The sequence below is a fragment of the Phascolarctos cinereus genome, unplaced genomic scaffold (assembly GCF_003287225.1).
Source record: "Phascolarctos cinereus isolate Bilbo 61053 unplaced genomic scaffold, phaCin_HiC Scaffold_726;HRSCAF=1367, whole genome shotgun sequence".
Classification (NCBI taxonomy): Eukaryota; Metazoa; Chordata; class Mammalia; order Diprotodontia; family Phascolarctidae; genus Phascolarctos; species Phascolarctos cinereus.
The window spans coordinates 172,390,731-172,410,073 of NW_027556098.1; the positions used below are offsets into that span (position 1 = coordinate 172,390,731).

Genomic DNA, 19,343 nt, shown 5'->3' on the forward strand with positions numbered 1-19,343 from the left:
GGCTTTGGAGGGAAGATAATGAGTTCAGTTTTTGTTGTTTTGTTAAAAGTGACTATAAGACATTTGATTTGGAATGTCTAGTAGGTAGTAACTGATGTGGGACAGTTACTTGGCAGGAAGAATAGGGATATAAAGATCTGGGAATCATTTGTATAGCATGGTAATTGAACCTATGAGAGCTGATGAAATCACCAAGAAAATATAAATTAGAAGGGGAAGGGAACCCAAGCCAGAGCCTTGGGATACACCCACAGCTCTTTCCACTCTGCCATTATATACAGGCTGAAAATTGTAAAAATGACAAACCCCAGAACTAGTCAAAGTTGGAGGAGCTGTGAGAAGATAGGCACACGAATACGTGATTGACGGAGCTGTGAATTGGTTTAACTGGCTGTGTGCTCAGGGAAAATAACAATATTTTAGCATTAGTTCAAACCAAAAATGTTTAGGATGGTGAGCTTGTTGGAGAATTTATGGAATGCTTTCCAAAGCCAAACAGGAATGATCTGGGGATTCTCTGCCCTTTGAGATAGTCTGTCCTCCTCTTTGCTCGTTGTTGTTGTTGTGTTTGTCCTTCATTCTCGAAGAAGACCATGACGTCAGGGAGGTGATGACATGACTTGCAACTGACTTTGATTTAAGTGAGGAAGAGCTGTGCAAGGTCACCAGCCTTACTTTCTCCTCCAGAGCCTTCTGGGTCCAGTGGCCAGATATTCATCAAGATGACTGGAGGTGGCCCAAGATGATAGTTGATGTGAATGATTGAAGCCTGACTCTAGCTTCATGCTTGCTTTCCTATAGAGAATGCTCTTACTGGTGATTGCTTTCTTTATCTGTAGGGGTGAATGGAAAGACTAATGTATGACCAAATGCCCTTCGTCTGGTATCTCCATAAGGAATGTTGGCTGCTTAATTTGTGCTTGTGAATTCTTCAACATCCTCTGCTGAAAGGCCTTCCAGAAGCACAAGTATTTGCCATCTTGTAAAGCTATATTATCTGGTAAGTGGACCTGAGCCCTCAGTGAAGAGAGAGAGAGAGAGAGAGAGAGAGAGAGAGAGAGAGAGAGAGAGAGAGAGAGAGAGAGAGAAATGGCAGCTTAGTAGCCCTGCTGATATGCTCTCCCTTCTTTTGGATGATTGCCACTGGGAGTTAAGAGCCAGGCTTTTCCCATGGAATGTAACTAGCCTTATTCCTGTGGGTTTTCTCTTGGGCTTATTAGCACTAGAAAGGAAGCAGCTCTCTTTCAGTCAGGTGCACACAAAGGCTGTTGTTGTCTGAGGGCAAAGCAAGGAAGGGTGACTCTGTGCTTCTGGGCTATACTAATTTTCAGACGGAGACCATCAGATGTAATCTTCTGCCTCATTAAGGTGACCCAGGGCCTACCTCTCCCTGTAACAAGAGCACTTAACAGACTCGGTGACTGCTATAAGCAGGGTAGCTGAGGAGATCAGGGGTAAGTGGGGACAAATGCCATAAAAAGTGTGTGTGAGTGTGTGTGTGTGCACGTGCACACGCGCGTGCGTGCGCATGTGCTCTTGCCCTGTTCTGTTCGAAATATAGCAGGTGGAAGAGGCAGTAATCATTTGGCAAGGTGAAACAGCAGAGATACAGATCTCCCCACAATGGAATTGCTTTTATTTCTGACTTGAACTTCAGCTACATCTTTTGAGATTATGTGGGAAATGAAATAAATCGGGTAGAATGGCACATAGATTGAAAGAACTGGGTTTATGAAGTGAGATCTCAAGACTTCAGAGATATTCCACATGAATGATGGTGAGCCCCTGTTGTTTGCTTCCAAAGAGACCAGGAAAAGATGAAATGAGCTAAGGTTGCAGCAGAAGGAATTTAGTGGACATCAAGAGGACTGCCTGCCTGTAAGTAGCCAGATATTAGAAAGAGGATCTCTGACAAAGTTGTTAACATTGTCAAATCTAGTGGGAAGAGGAGTTTGTTTGTTTAAATAGTCACTAAGCTTTTATTAAAGTATGTGAAAGGCGTGGGGCTAAGTGCTTGGGAAATACAAAGATAAAAATTAATAACCCCTGCCCTCAAAGAACTTGCATTCTGTTAGGAGAGGTAGTATTTACACATGTAAGTAAATATAAAATAGAAATCTTTTAATAGAAAACCTAAGTCACTTTCCAGCTTTAAACCTATGGCCTTATCTTCTTTTTTAAAAAGTTTTCTTGTTACCTTTGTTTCCATATTAGAGTCATTACTGGAAATATTCCTAATTCTCCCTGCAGAATGATCCCTCCTTCATAACAGTTAAGCAAACATATTCCCTACAGTGAGCACATCTGACAAACGTAGGACCCACCACATTGTACTTTACAGTAGTCTTTCTCTTTTTTGCCACCAGGAGGGAGGTGTATTTTATCATCTGATCTCTGGGAGCATTTTTTTTCCAGTTATTCAGCATTTTGTTCTTTTTGGAGTGATCTTTTTGTTTACATTGTAGTAGTCATGCATTATTTTTTGTTCCTGCTTATCTTTGCAAAAATCCATAAAAATCTCTCATATTGCTCAGAATTCCTTATAGTCATATTTTCTTATTGCAGAATATTATTCCATTAAATTCCATGACCATAGTTATCTCAGCCTTTTTCCAAATGATAGTCACTCACTTTGTTTCCAATTTTTTGCTATCATAAGGAGCACTGCTATGTATATTTTGATATTATCTATTGGGCCTTTGTTTCTTGGTGTTATGTGTAATGGGACTGATGAGTCAAAGGGTATGAATAATTTATGAATTTATGAATAATTTTCTTGTATAATTCTAAATTGACATTGAAGAGTTGGGCTGCTTCACAGCTCTAACAATGTGTTAATGTGCCTATATTGCCACAGCCCCTCCAACATTGACTGTTTGCTTTTTTTTATTATCTTTGACAGTTTTCAGGATATAAGTACTGCTGCTAATGCCTTAACTAAAAAAATCTCTTGTATTTATTTTGTATATATTTCATATATGCTTATATGGACTAGTTTCTTCCAATAGAGTACGAGCTACTTGAGGGCATAGACTATTTGGTTTTTGTCTTTATATCTCCAATGCTTAGCTTACAGTAAGCACTTAATAAAAGTTTGTTGATTGATTGATTTTGAGTTGAAATCTCAATTGCTAGAAATTGCATAGGGCAGTTAGGTGGTGCAATAGATAGAGTGCCAGGCCTGGAATCAGGAAGACTCATCTGCCTGAATTCAAGTCTGGTCTTAGACACTTTACTAGCTGTGTGACCCTGGGCAAGTCACTTAACCCTGTTGCCTCAGTTTCCTCATCTATAAAATGAGCTGGAGAAGGAAATGGCAAGCCCCTCTGGGATCTTTGCAAAGAAAGTCTCAAATGGGGTCACAAGGAGTTGGACAGGAATGAAAAATGATTGAACAACATAATTTGCATGTCATATACTATTTAAGATTTGGATTTATGTTTTTATGTGATCTTTTGCAATTTGCAATTCTTCCTTTGAAAACTTCTTCTATCCCTTTACCGTTTGTACATTGGGGAATGGTTCTGTGTCTTATATATTTCTGTCTGCTTCCTATAGATCCCTATCGATATCAGTATTTTATCAGGGATATTTGATTCAAGTATTTTTTCCCACTAGACTTTTTCTGTTCATCGCCATTGATTTTGTTTATGCAAATATGATTTTATTATATGTAATCAAAATTATTTATTTGTGTTTTATAATGACGTCTGTCCCTTGAGTAGGAATTTTTCCTGTAACCATACTTGTGAGGATAACTGACTAAGAGGGGGTGGGGGTAGTGTGTGTAGTGGTTTCAAAGCCGGGTGGGCCTGGACTTAGTTCTTCCCTCTTGCCCTTTTTGCTTAAGTGCTTGTCCTCCAGGATCTTACATATTAATGAAGGGGACAGCATGTAAATAAAAAGGTGCTGGGTGAGTACAAGATAAGTTTTATGTAGAGGTAGAAGAAAGGTAACTTTAAGGTCAGCTTAAAGAGTAAGACTCAAATAGATGAGGAGACCAGGAGAGGCCACTTGCAGTAAGTGGCACAGGGTATAAGTTACTGCACATGTGATCTGGAAGATTTGAATTCAAATCTTTACATACTTAGTACTGTGTGACCTTGGACAAGTCACTCAACCTTTTCTGGCCTCATTTCCTCATCTGAAAAATGGAGATAATGAAGAACATTCCTAACAGGGTTGTAAGAATCAAATGAGATAACCTATATAAAGCTCTTTGCAAATCTTAAAGTATTTTACAGATGATAGCTATTATTATTTTTAGAAAAATATTATCTCATTTTTGTCTCATTATGTCTATGTTGCCTCATATGATAGGATTTTGTCTAATGTTATAGACTGAGACACCAAGGGAGCAAATTATTTTTTTGAGGTCAATCATAATAAATTAGTGGTGGGACAAGAATGAAACCTAGGACTCTCTTTTCTCTAACTAAAAATCTGTTTTTTTCTCCAGAAAGAACTCTTCTCCATCTGTCCCCATCTAGGATCATTAGCCATGCATGAAGGGCTATTTTAAAGTGCAGGGATTTTGTCTTAAAAAAAAAATTCTACAGTAGATCGCTGCTTAGCCAAAATGAAAGAATAGCCATAGTCGAGGCCTCATTTTGGTGAAAGAAGCTTGACGCTGGTTTGCAGTGTAAGTGGAGAAAGCTTCCACTTGGGTCTGTTTTTAGTGACCCTGCTGCTTGTTTCCTAGCAGCTATGACATGCAGCCAGATAACTAGCCTCTTGAAAACCTTGTTGAACATTTCTGTTCATTTCACTGTGCAAATCTGTCAGCCATCGTGCTTGGTAAATAAAGGAATGTAAAGAGAGCAAGGAAAGGAATTTAGAATTTCTGCAGTTTATCAGGCCTGGGTAGATCAAGGTGGCCCAGCTAGCCATTCAGCTTTCCCGCTTGGTGTCATCAAACAGAGGTGTCAGACATGCTGCCCCAGAGACCACACCCTCATTGACTACAGTTGAACCAGATTAAAATGTAATTGGGAAATTTTTTAAAAAATACAACAAAATGTTTAATGAGCAAATTCATCTTTAGCAAATATGAAACTACCAGGGGGAGAGGGAGGGGGAAAGACAGGGAAGGAGTGGAGAGAAACATTTCTACTACATTCTAGGAAGGGGGGGTAAGGGTCCCAGGAATAGGGGAAGGGTGGGAAGAAGGGTTTTATGGGCCTGGGTGGGTGGGGACGAGGGTCAGGAGAACAAGATTGAAAAAAAAAATTTGGCCATAAAATAAAAACACATGATGTTTCTAGTAATTGGGAAATAATTAACAAAATAAAAAATACAATAAAACATACAAAACATTACTTTTCAAAATTGTCAGTGTGTGGTTCAGGGGTCCTTATGCATGGATTCATGACCTATGCTTTTATTTGAGTTTGACACCACTGTAGTGAAAGACAATTCAGAGTTAATGAATTACCAAGCATTTCTTAAGTCCTTTTCATGCACTAGGCACTGTGGTAAGCATTGGGAATACAAAGAAATGCAAAAACATAAAACCAATTCTTACCCTTAAGGATCTTACATATGAGTGGGGGTGACAGAGTGTAAATACATAGATACATATAGCATGCATGCAGAATAGAAGGGGGGTAATTTTAGGTGGGAAGGCTCCAGTAGATGGGGAGAGGGGCCAGGAAAGGCCTCTTGCAGCAGGTGGTAGTGGAGCTAAGTCTTGAAGGATGTTGAGGCAGAGGTGAGGAAGGCCAGGATTCAAGCCATGGGGGCAGCCATTCCTAAGACATTGCTACATGCAAGGCAGTAAACCATGGTCATTGGATTGTAGAATATATGGAGGAGAAAAAAAAATTTAAGAAGATTGGGAAGGTAGGAACAGGCACGGACATGAAGACCTTTAAGTGACAAATAGGATTTCACATTTGATCATAAAATTCACGGCGATTTGCTAGAGTTTATTAAGCAGGAAGGGGACATGGTTGGACCTGTACTTTAGGATATCACTTTGGCAGAAATCACTTTTGGAGGGTAGGTTGTAGTGGGAAGAGACTTGAGGTAGGGTGACCAATTAGAAGGGTATTGCAACTGTCCAGAAGAGAGGTGATGAGGGCATGAACTAGTGTGATGGCTGCGTGCATGTAGAGAGAGGGGGACACTTGGAGAGAGATTGTTAAGTTGGAAACATTGGAAAGGGCAAGATTGGACCAGTGATTAAATTGGTAGGAGGGTTTGGTAGGGGGCAAAGAGTCAAGGATTATACCAAGACTATGGACTGTCAAGACAGTGAACCCAAGCAACTAAAAGGATGATGGTACCCTCAATTATAATAGGGAAGTTTGGAGGGGGGGGCTGAAGAAAGATGATGAATTTTAGTTATGAGAATTTTGAGATTCATATGGGGCTTCCTATTAGAAATGTCCCATAGGCAGTTAGAGATGACAGATTAAAGCCCAGAAGAAGAACTAGGTCTGTATGTGTAGATCAGGGAATCATTGGCATAGAAATGATAACCTGAAAATACTAGATTTCATTAGTCAGTATTTTACTGGAAGAGTTGAAAATACCCCCTCCTCCATACCCCTTCATCCCAATAAAGAACATCCACAATGAATAAATGAAGAAGTAACCCTCCAATCATAACTTCCAGTGACCCTGCATTGCATAATTTGTGCTTCCAAACAGAAAGGTACCTCCTAAATGGATCACCAATCCTCTGTTCTTACTTCTGGTCTTCACGATCTTTATACCCAATGCTAGGACCCTGTGTTTCTTACTCTCTCCAAAGATCTAATTGTGGTTTTGTCTTTTGTGTAATAATGATCTCAATATATTCTCGCTTCCCTTTCCCCTTTCTTGTCCCCAAATAACTGCTTTCCTTTCCCAAGATAAATTGCACCCTCCAAAAAAGCATAGTTCTTTCAACGCTAATAACTGTTTCGCTTCTTCCATGGACATCTTTAAGTCCCAGGAAAGCAACAGCAACAAATTGTGTTAGTTCCATTATAATGTTCTTATATTAAGGATTGAGCAGATGCTTGAAGATGACTGCTACCATGACCTATGTTCAGTCCTTATTTTAAAATAGTTTGTGTATTGAAACACTGGTGTGTAAATGGGCCTACAAGAGGAATCAAGACCCAGAACTGAATAGGAAGACAAAATGCTAAAGTGTACTTTAGAAATGGTAGAGCTTTTAAGGTCCAAGTTGCTTAGCACAGAGAAGCATCTTTTCATTACAAATATTCTCCTGATGGTGCTAGAGGATTGAAAAACATCGAGCTTCACAATCACCAAGGAACTGAAGTTTCTGTAGTTCAAAGGGAGCTACATAGTGGGTAAAAGTAGGCTGGAGCACAGTTCAAATGATTGTGTAAAGGATATAACAATAAATGACAATAATAATAGTAAGAGTGCTTTAAAATAAATAATGCTTTAAGATTTGTAAACTGCTTTGGATATGTTATGTTATTTGATCTTTCCAACAACTTTCTAACAACTCAGGAAAGATGGATAGAGCACCGGGCTGGGAATCATCTTCTTGATTTCAAATCTGCCCTTGGACTCTTACTAGCTGTGTGACCCTGAGCAAGTCACTTAATCTGGTTTCCTCATCTGTAAAATGAGCTTGAGAAGGAAATGGCAAACCATTCCTCCAAGAAAACCCCAAATGGGGCCATGAAGAGTTGAGCATGACTGAACATGACTGAAATTATTATCCCTAGGAAACTGAGTCAAAGAGAGGTTAAATGACTTTCCCAGGTCACATAGTTAGTAAGTCTCAGAGGCGGTATTTGAACTCAGGTCCTCTTGACTCAAAGCCCAATACTATGCATTGCACTACCCCGCTCCCCCATTAAGGAAATGAATGGCCGGAAAGGGAAGTGTGTGAGCATGTCATAGAATACATGGACAGCAGAGTTCTCTGGACCCACAGTGTCACTAACTCGATAGCAGTGCGTCTAGTGCATTGGGTAACGATCCTCTGTGGAGCATCTATGAAAGAACATGGACAAAAAACAAACAGGATAAGGCTTGGTGATCTATATTGAGTGGGAATATTCCCATTGATGAGATCATAAATCATAGATCTATTGGAAAGCTCACAGGATCATGGATTTAGAACAGGAAGGCTGTAAGCTCCTTGACTGAAGGAACTGTTTACTGTTTGGCTACTAGTCTTATTCTTTCATTTTACAGATAAGGAAACCGAGGCACAACAGAGACATTGTGACTTGTCCTAGTTTATCCAGGTAGCATGTGGCAGGGATGGGTTTTGAACCAAGGACCCAGTCTGATTCCAAACTGAATTGGTTTGTTTTCTTTTCTAGCACTTAGATAGAAGAAGGAATCTAATATTAGTAAATGGAGGCGTTTGTTTTTGAATTGATTGGAGATAGTATTTCTTGTAATGCCCTTTGATGGAAAACCACAGTGTACTTCTGGCTGCTTTTGTGTGAAAACCTTAGAACCTGGAAACCAGTAGCTGATTTTCCAAAAATCAACCACATGAAACAATTCATTTGGTAGATCTGCAGATAAAAAGGTGAAAAATGGGCACTGTAATAGCCAAGTCTTTCCCATGTTGAGCTCCTTCCCAAGTCCCATTTGTTTCATGTGGTCTTTGAGACCTAACATCAGAGAGAATATCCTTTCTCTTAGAGAATCAACTTGTTCTCTCAGGCATTAGCCAGTCAAACGTGAAATGCCCTTTAATAATAAATGGTCCAGAAGCTGTTGTACCCAGAACCTACCAGGCCATCTGTCTGCTTCCTGCATGTTTAGCTTCTTAACTGCTGAGCCAAAGTACTTTCTTCATTTTGGCTCTTTACATTTAGGGTTTTCTTCTCATCAGTGAAATAGCAGCTATTTATAGTCACCTAATACCTGAAACTTCCTCACGGGTCTCAGCTTCTTCCCCACGCTCACGGCAATAAATTCTGCACAAGGATTGCCTTGTCCATTTTCCTAAAACAGTGCTTTTATACATTCACACTCCCTATGGCAGCACCTTCCAAGGTTCCACACTGGCTACAGGATAAAGCCTGATCTTCTGATCTTTCATTCAAATCCCTCCTCCCACCAATCTGTCCTGAATAAATCCTCCATTCTAATCACATACCTTTTGCTCACAGTATCTTCCCTTCCCCAGAATACTTCCTGTCCACTTAGCTTACTCCCATCCATTTTTAGGTCCAACTCAGTTCAATTCAACAAACATTTATTAGGCACCTGTTATGTCCCAGGTACTATATATACTAAGACTCCCCCAAAGAGAAAAGAAATAGTTCCCAAAATAAAGGAGCTTGAATTCTACAGTATCTTAAAGGAAGCCCTGCTTGATCACTCCTGCCTGTTGTAATTTCTACCTCCTCTGACTTTCAAAGTTGACACTTACTGGTCTTATTTCACCTGGGGGTGAGGGACAGGATTGGAGACAGTATAGGGACAGAGCCATGGGAAGAAACCAAAACTTTTATAAGGCTTTTGTGAATGTTGGGCCTCCAGGTGAAAGGTTGAGGAGTGAAATCAAAGAAGTAAGATAGTGGGTCATTAAGCTACCTAGTAAACAAAGTTTAGAATTGAAAAGACTCAGGCTGGGCTGGTGCCTATCCCTAAGGTGGATAACAATAGGTAGTAGTAGTAATAGGTTGTAAACTGAGTCTGCTATGTGAAGGAAGTTTATAAAGACAAGCTCCGTCTGGGAAACCAGGAGTACTAACCAAATGGAAGATCAAAGTGGGGATTTCTAGGGTAAGATAAATAAATAAGGTTTGACCAGAGGATGGCTAGCCTTCTTCATCTAGGGAGTGAGGGGTTCCCCATTGTCCCAAATACTTGTTAACTATGTTGTCTCATTAATCTCCTACATTGTGGACTTATTCCATTCAATTTGATGATTATCACATAAGACTTTTGGCCTTATAATTAGTTGTTTAATTATTGTTCTTATTTCCTAGGCTAGCTTTCAAGCATTTTGAAGGGAAAGACTGTATTTTCCTTATCTCTTTTCTTGGCATATAGTAGGGTTTCACACAGGTTTGTAGAGTGAATGTTGAAAATATTTAGTTAGTTAACTTTTCATATACCTTATCTCCCAAACTGGATTGTGAACACCTTGAAGACTTTTTAAGTCCTCGTATCTCCTCATAGCACCTACTGATACTTTGAACATTTTAGGTGCTAAATAAGTAATCTTTGATTGAAGCATATTTGATTGTGATATGAACAGAAGCAGGTTGTAAGAATGAAAAGAGCTTGAACAGGGCAGCACAACTATAAAATTATGGGGAAAATATATTAGTCCTTTAAAATACATTTCCATTTCCACGAGCTGGAATAAGAGTACCATGAAATTTGTGGTTTGGATGGGTACATTCTTTATACTTATTGTCCTTATAAGTCTCAAGGGAGATGTACCTAATTTTTTTTAAGGTTTTATTCATACTTTTTGATTTTAATAATTATTTTTCCTCATAGAGCCTTACCTACCCAATGAACTCTCCTTTGCAATAACAAAAAACGTTAAGTAAAATAAATGAACATAACAACCATATCTGATAGCATCTACAATATTCTGGATCCCTTAGTTACCCACCTCTTTACAGAGAGGAGGAGGGTTGTGTATTCTCATCATCTATTCTCCTGGACCAAGAATTATCATTATAATTAATCAGAGTTGAGCTGATTTTCAGCTTTCATTTACATTACTGTAGTGATTGCTTATATTGTTCTGAGTCTGATTACTCTTCACCAGTTCATACCATTTTTTCTCTGCTTCTCTGCATTCCTCATATTTGCCATTTCTTATAGTGCCTTATCACATTTGTATGCTATGCTTTGTTTAACCATTCCCTAATTGATGGCCACTCACTTTTTTCCAAATTTATTTATTTTTTGTAGCTAAAAAAAAAATCATCCCTGGATATTAATAATAGCTATTATTTATACAGTGCCTGCTATATGCCAGGCACTGTGCTAAATACTTGACAAATATTATCTTATTAGATCTTCACAACAACCCTGTGAAGTAGATGCCATTATTATCCCTATTTTACAGCTAAGGAAACTGAGGCAAACCAAGATGAGCTGATTTGCCCAGGGTCACACAGGTCTTCCTGACTCCAAAGCCCAATGCTTTATCCAGTGCACCACCTGGATCCCCTAGTGTATATGGGACCTGTCTTTTTGTTTTTGACTTCCTTGGGGCATTTGCCCAGTAGTGAGATTAAAAGGTGACATATAAATCCAATTTTTTCCCCCAGAATTTTGGATCAATCCACAGTACATCAAAACACTTTTCTTCTTATTATTCCCTCCAACATTAACTACTTTGGTCTTTGGTCATCTTTGCCAATTTGATAAGTGAGGTTGTTATGACAGAGTTGTATTAATTTTTCTTTCTCTTATTAGTGATTTTTTTCAGTTCATATCCTTTTTATGCTAAAGACATAAAATAACTTTGATATGTTCCCACATAACCAATTTAGGGGCGTAGATTTTGAGAACCTTAGGGAAACACTTCTAGAAATGTAAAAATGTGTTTTCCAAAATTATTCAAAGGAAAATTATAGAAAAGAATAAGGCAACTTCTTCACCCCCACCTTAGCATTTTGTAGACACAAAAGCCCAGTAATACCTCTCTCTGACATTTTTATTTTGATGCATGAGAGTCCAGAATGTTCATGAGATCCACTAAATGCCACCCACAGAGTTTAATTGGTTTTTAAAATTGCAATTATTCTTAATGACATTAAATGCAAAGAAATGAACAGCTGCACAAGAATTTTTAATACAGTTTTTGAAGTCACCCCCAATTCTGTTATTACTATAAATTTTCATGAGATAGCAATTTTATAGTATCTATTATTTTGCCTTCTGTAGTGGAGATCTTAAACACTAACTTGGTAAATTCTTAAATTAAAGTAGTCCTTAGGCTCTCCCATTATTGGACCAAGACTGAAAGTGCCCCAGATCTGTCTCTTAGGTTAGCACCATATGACCTAGGGCAAATTACTTTCTGAGCCTCAGTTTCCTCATTTGTATGATGTACAAATAGTATGAATTATCACTCATGTTACATACTTACTGGATGACATTGTTATGCAGATCACAGGAAATGATAGATACAAAATATTTTGGAGCCCTAAAGCTCAATATACAAATAAGTAAGACTCACACTTATTTAGCAGTTTGAAGTTCAAGAACGTTTCCCTCACAACAATCCTGTGAGATAGATGATGTCAATATTATTATCTCCCCATTACAGATGAGGAAACAGAAGCTATGAGAGGTCAAATGATTTTCCCAGCATCATCCGACAGAGAATTTCTTAGACAGGATTTGAATTCCTGGCTTCACATCTAGAGTTCTGTTTACTGTTCCATGTTTCTTCTTACAATGTAAAAGTAATTTGTTAGTGTTATTGGTTGGTCAAAAACATGCGAAGTTCAGTAGCTTTTTAGATGTAGTTCTTAAATGCTTTCTTGAATAGCTGTTCCAATTCATGGCTCCATCAGCAAATGCATTAATGTGCTTGCTTTCCTATAGTGCCTCCGTTTTGTCAATTTCTTTTTTCTTTTCTTTTTGGTCAACTTTGCCAATTTGAAAAGTATGAAGTAAAACCTCAGAGTTGCTTAAATTTTAATGATTTGGAACATTTTTTCCCCTATAGTTATTGAGAGCTTGGCTTTCTTCCTTTGAAATTGACTATTTGTATCCTTTGATCATTTATCATTTTGAGAATGGTTCTTATTCTTATACATTTGAATCTGGTCCCTATATATTTTAGAAATACTCAAAAGATGTCAAAGAAGGAGGAAAAAGAGATATATGTATATACGTGCACACATGTATATTTATACATACGCGTGTCCATACATAGACACATGCATGTATACATATGCACTTATATGTTTGTATATATGTCTATAAATTTCTATGGCTCTATATCGTTATAGAGCTGTTTTGTTTAGTCATTTTCAGTTGTGTCTGACTCTTCATGACTCAATTTGGGATTTTTTTTGACAGAACTACTGGAGTGGTTTGCCATTTTCTTCTCTAGCTCAGAAACCGAAGCAAATAGAGTTAAGTGACTTGTCCTAAGATCACACAGCTTGAGACCAGATTTGAATTCAGAAAGATGAGTCTTCCTGACTCCAGGTCTGGTACTCTATCCACTATACCATGTACCTACCACACACACACACACACACACACACACACACACGTGTATGTATAAAATATGGCAGCTCTCTTTTTGTAGTGACAAAGAACTGGAAACAGAAGGGGCGTCCATCAGTTGGGGAATGGTTGAATAACTTATGGTATATGAATATAATGGAATACTATTGTGTCATAAGAAATGATGAAAGTAACAGTTTCAGAGAAAGCTGGTGTGCTGAAATTTTATCTTGTCATGGTTCCCACGACCACCGCTACTAGTTAATATGGTAAATAAGTATGTAAGCAGCCAGTGTAAGGTAACAATAAATTAAAAAAAAGAACTAAGAGTGTAAAGAGGAACATAAAAGCCACTTGTCAAAACTGCCTCCTAAATTAATTAAGGCCACATATGCAGACTATGTACTAAGTTAAGAGAAGCTAGCTAGATCCCAGTAAAGGTCTTCTGTCTGCAATCTACAGATAAGCACCAGACATGAGTGGTAAAATTAGGGAAATATTATGTTAATGAGGCAACCCTAAGGTGGCATTGATAACTTTGAGATGACATTGATATGCTAATGAATGACTCTTAAGGTGGTACAAATAAGACTCAGGCCATTTCCCTCCTCACTAGAACTGTATAAAAATGGGACCCCCAAACCCTGCCCCTTGAGCACTTTTCCACTGCTACAGGTCCATGCTGCCTGAATGCTCCTAGCTCCAATCCACAGTTATATAAGTGATTCTCTGTTCCTTTCCCTCCTCCTCTTTTTCCCTGCTGTCCTTCTTCAACCCCCATTCCCTTGCCATCCCCACACAGTCTGCCTCTGAACTCTCTGTACCTTATGAAAGTGTGATTGATGAATTATTACCCACTTGCTTCCAGTTTGATCTTTTCTGGTGCATGTGCAAAGATCTGCGTTTGTTCACCCTGACCCAACTGGGACTCCATTATGGCCTTTTCTTTTAAGGCATAAGCTGGATATCCAGGCTTGGTAGGCATGGTGCTGAGTAGAAAGCAAGGGCTGATAAAGGAACTGGCCCTACTTTGGATAGAGACCTCCTCTGAGGTTGGGGTTAAAAGAATACCTGAGGAGATTTGGATGAGCTGCTTCTGAGAGGAAAAAAAAGTCTAATTCCTCTTCCATTTGATAAACTTTTGAAGGCAGTGTCTCCTAAGTTTACCTCCGTAGGCTAAACATCTCCTTTCAAGAAACCCTTATAGGGTATGATTTTTAAAATTCCCTCATCAGTTTACCCTCCTTTACATAATCATAGACTCTATAGAAGGAAGTTAGATTAGAGTTCATCTAGTCTAACTTTCTCATTTTACAGATGAAGAAACTGAGGCTCAGAGAGGTTAAACAAGTTGCCCAAGTTTACAGAGATAAGAGCTATCAAGGCTGAAACTCAAACCCAAGCGCTATGTTGAAGTCTTACCCTACAGAATATAGCAAGACTATGTCCCCAGAACTCAGAGCTTCTCATTAAACAACTACACAGAAAGCTATCGAATCAGAATAACTGCCCAGAATGTGCCCTTTTGGATACTAGGGCCCTCTGCTAAAAACCTGAGTCTCCTCCATCTCCTGGTCACTAATAAAGTTAATTAGCAGACATTTGTTGAGTTCCTGCTGTATCCGAGATACTATACAAGGCTGGTTCTTGCCTTGAAGAAACTTACCATCTTTTCAAAGTTCAATATAATTGAACCATATTCAGCACTGGTGATAGATAGACAGGTGAGAAAACTGAAACATAGAGTTTAAATAATTTGCCCACAGGCACACAACCATTATGTCTGAGAGAGGGTTTGAACCCAGGTCTTTCTGACTCCAAGTCTCATACTCTATCCACTGTACTACCTAGCTGTCTCTAGGAAATAGAAGAAACAGGATTTGCATTCTGGTCTTTTGGATCCCAAATCCAATGCCCTTTTATCTAAGAGAGAGACCTCTATCTATAGATATATGTATATCTGTGATATCTGATGCTATATGCATGTTATAATATGCTATTAATGCATTACTTTATTTAATATATAATATATAGATATATTTTATACAAGGCTGGTTTCTACTTACAGGCATTTCTAGTCTTGTACTATAATTCAACCCTGTTAGGCACTAATGACATAGACAGAGACAAATGTTTAACATGTGGTGCTGGTGGGATATTCAAATGTAGATCTCTAGAGAGCAATTGAAATATGAGATTAAAATTCTTCAGGAGAGTTGGGAGTAATAATAGGTATTTGAGAATCGTCTACATATTGGTCATTGCATTCATGAAAATGGACAAGCTTGCCGTTGAAAAGAATGTTAGAGAAGAGAGGAGGGCCACGTCCAGAACTTTGGAAGATACCCATATTTAAGGGTCAGGGAAAGATGAGAAATCCCAAAAGGAGTAGTCAGAGAGAGAGGAAGTGAACTGTGAGAGTGAAAAGTCTGAGAAGCCAAGGGAGCAGAGAGGGAATCAAGAAGGAAGAAGGAGTTCCAGTTATCAGATGCAGCTTGGGAGTCTAGGGAGATGAAGATTTAAGAAACGTTATTAGATTTAGTGTGGGGCGGGGGAGAGGAACTCTTTAGTGATTTTAGAAAGAGTGCTTTAGAAAAGGCGTTAGTACCTAAGCAAGGGTTTGAGCAAGTACCTGGTGAGAAGTAGAAATAGCAAGTACAGAGTACTGGTATTTGACTTATAGAGTCTCAGATTTGGAAGGAGCCTCAGAGGTCACCTAGTCTAACCCAGACCTGAATAAGAACCTGCTCGACAACATATCCCAAAACTGGTTATCCAGCTTTCTCTTGAAGGCCTCCAATGAGGGGGAACCACTACCTCCCAATGTCGTCAATTCCAGTTTTGGATAGTGCTAATTGTTAGGAAAGTTTTGCTTACATTGAGCTGATTGATATCTGCCTCTCTGCAAGCTCCATCCATCGCTCCTGGTTCTGATCTCTGGAGCCAAGGAGAACAAATCTCTACCCACTTACGTGGGACAAATATTTGAAGACAGCTCTCATTGCCTTCAAAGCCTGCTTTTTTCAAGCTCAACATTCCCCTTTCCATCAGTGTTCATTGTATGGCATGAACTTAGGGGCATTGACATATTGGTTGCTTTCCTTTGGACAGTCTATATCATATTGATGCCTTTCTTAAAATCCAGATCTGGACACAGCACTTATAAAATGATCTGACCAGGTCAGACCAAAAAGTGTGTGAGTGAGTGAGAAGAAGAGAGGGGGGAAGTGTGTGTGTGTGTGTGTGTGTGTGTGTGTGTGTGTGTGTGTGTGTGTGTAAGAGAGACAGAGATAGAGACAGAGACACACAGATACAGAAGAGAATCTATATTCTTCCTAAGGCACAAATCCAAGGTGTTAGAGAAATTCCTGAGATTCATCAAACTAGGTGACTACTAGTTTTTCTTATGATTCATGTGGACACAAATTGCACTATTAGAAGGAATACAGAAAGTATTGTTAGATAAAGTCTTGGGTGAGAAACTAGAGCACTGGGGCATAGGTGGTGCTTTCATTGCTGCTGACAATTAAAGGTAAAGGGTTCAAAATAGAAAGGCTGACTTGGAAAGTGAAGGGCCGATTAAGAAGACAATACCTAAGAATAAGATGTGGATTTTTGGATCATAGCTTAACACATAGGAATAACAGGTTCCTGGCAATCTATATAGTACCTCTAACAAGAGCTGATCAGAATGGAGCCTGTTGTTTGTTGACGTTTAGTCGCTCAGTTGTGTCCAACTCTGTGACCCCATGCATCACAGCATGCTAGGCCCTTCTCTCAAAGTCTGTGTAAGTCCCTCTTCATTTTTTCCATGAAACTCTCTATCCATCTCATCTTTTGCCATCCCCTTCTCCTTTTGCCTTCAATCTTTCCCTATATCAGGTTTTCCAGTGGGTCATGTTTTCTCATTATGTGATTAAAGCTTCAGTCAGCTTCAGTATTTGACCTTCCAGTGAATGGCCTGAATTAATTTATTTAAACATTGACCAATTTGATCTCCTTGCTGCCCAAGGGATTCTCAAAAGTCTTCTCCAGCACCACGATTTGAAAGTGTCAATTGTACAGGACTCAGCTTTCCTTAATAGTCCAACTCTTACAGTCATACACTGTTACTGGAAAAACCATAGCTTTGAGTATTCGAACTTTGCTGGCAAGGTGATGTCCCTGCTTTTTAGTAGGTTGTCCAGATTTGCCATAGCTTTCCTTCCAAGGAGCAAGCGTCTTTTATTTTCATGGCTGCAGTCACCATTTGCAGTGATTTCTGAGCCCAAGAATATAAAATCTGACACTGCTTCCATTTCTTTTCCCTCGATTTGCCAGGAAGTGATGGGACCAGTTGTGAAGATCTTTTTTTTTTCTGTAAGCTTCAAGCCAACTTTGATACTATCTGCTTTGACCCTCACCAAGAGGCTTCTTAATTCTTCTTCACTTTCTGCCACCAGAGTGGTATTATCTATATACTTGAAATTGTGGATATTTCTCCTGGCAACTTTAATTCCAGCTTTTGGTTCATCTACGTTGTTGGCATTTCGCATGATGCACTCTGCATATAAGCTAGTTGTAGTTGTCCTCCACTTTTCCCAGTAGCATATTGGACACTTTTCATTTTCCATTGTTATCTCTTTTATCATTTTAGTACTGTACACAGGGTTTTCTTGGCAAAGATATTGGAGTGGATTGCCATTTCCTTCTTAGGTGGGTCACCTTTTATTAGCACTCTCTACTAAGACCTGTCCATATTGGGTAACACTGAACATCATAGCTCATAGCTTCATTGAGCTATGCAAGTCCCTCCACCACAACAAGGTGGTGAATGTAGCCTAGAATCCTGCAAATTTAATCAGAAGGTCTTTACACTGAAAGGAAAAGGGAAAGGAGAAAACTGATTATATAGAGCCAGCCAGCAAACTACATAGCATAGTGGGTAGCTACAATAAAGGAAGAGTGGCAGTTGAAGCCTGCAGAAGATTGCAGGAGACAAAATCTAAGAAAGAAGCTAAGAGATGTGGTGCTGGAAATCTATATATAAGCATATAATGTTTGGATAGTGAGCAAGATAAACTAAAGATCCTAATGCATACATTCAAATTTGACCTCACAGGTACTACTGAGACAGTGCAATGAGTCATATGACTGGAATCTGGCTTTGGAAATAAAGATCTTTATTCAAAAGAATCAGGGTAGGTAACAGGGCTCAGAGGTAGTAGAAGTATAGCATTTTATACTATTATGTACTTGTATGGAGAAATTGAATAATAAGGAGGGAGGGGCATTTAAATAAAGATCATTGCAGTCAGAAAGATAAGGGTTTTTTTTTTGTTTGTTTTCAGTCTGTACTTTAGACCAACTGGACAGAAAGGAGATAGAAGAGGAGTTTGGGAAACAGATCACAAACCTGGTTCAGAGGTATGATACAGTAATCATGGAAGCTTCGTGGGGGCAGGGACGGTTTCACTTTTGTCTTTGTATTAGCAGTGTTTAGCATAGTGCCAGGCATGTGGTAGGCTCTTAATAAATGTTGCTTTTTACAGATGAAGAAATTGAGGTCTGCAGATGTTAAATATGCATGCTCAAGGTCTTAAGGTGTCAGAGGTACAGTTGAAACTCTGGTCCCTCATGGCAACACAGAATATTCAAAACAATGGACCTATTAGAAACTATTAATGAGACATTCAGGCTTTGAGAATCTTAACTTGAATCTTTGGAAAGGTAACAAGTAAGGCAAAGGAATAAAAGTAGTTTGGAGTAGTCAGAGAGGAAGATTTGGAAGAACCTTAGGAAATTCTCTGAGTTTGGGTAGGGCATGTTTGGCACTTGAGTATTTATGCATATGGACCAACCATGTACAATTAAGTCAGGTTAGGTCTTGTTTAGCCAGGGAGTCTAAGGTGCTAGAGATGATTGGCTGTTCACACTTTGCCTTGTCTGCAGGGTGTTTCAATATGGTCACGGAGGCGAATATCAAGGACCCACTGTGTTTTGTTTCCCTTAACTACAATCCATAAGAGAAGTTTGAGTGAATATCTGTTTGACAAGCAGCTGCATGTGAAGAATGAATTAATTCTATTCTCCCTTAAGCATTCCTTTTAAGGGTTTTCAAGTATCCCAAATCTTTTAATAATACTAACTGGTGTCAAATCTTATGGCGGAAGAGAGATGAGAACTTTTCTTTTTTTAGCTTTGGACAAATT

General features: G+C 38.9%; 1 protein-coding gene across 14 annotated transcripts in view; it reads left to right on the forward strand.

Moving 5' to 3' along the window:
* Positions 1–19,343, forward strand: part of LYPD6B (LY6/PLAUR domain containing 6B) — a 216,965-nt gene that overhangs the window by 112,541 nt on the left and 85,081 nt on the right. For 6 of the 14 annotated variants that reach the window (XM_020984748.2, XM_020984749.2, XM_020984755.2 and 3 more), the window contains exons 3-4: positions 840–1,000; positions 18,483–18,558. The gene's annotated coding sequence lies outside the window, so the exon portion shown is untranslated. Of the gene's footprint in view, positions 1–839; positions 1,001–1,331; positions 1,455–18,253; positions 18,333–18,482; positions 18,559–19,343 lie in introns of all 14 variants that reach the window. The other 8 variants (XM_020984750.2, XM_020984752.2, XM_020984757.2 and 5 more) reach the window with 3 other exon arrangements.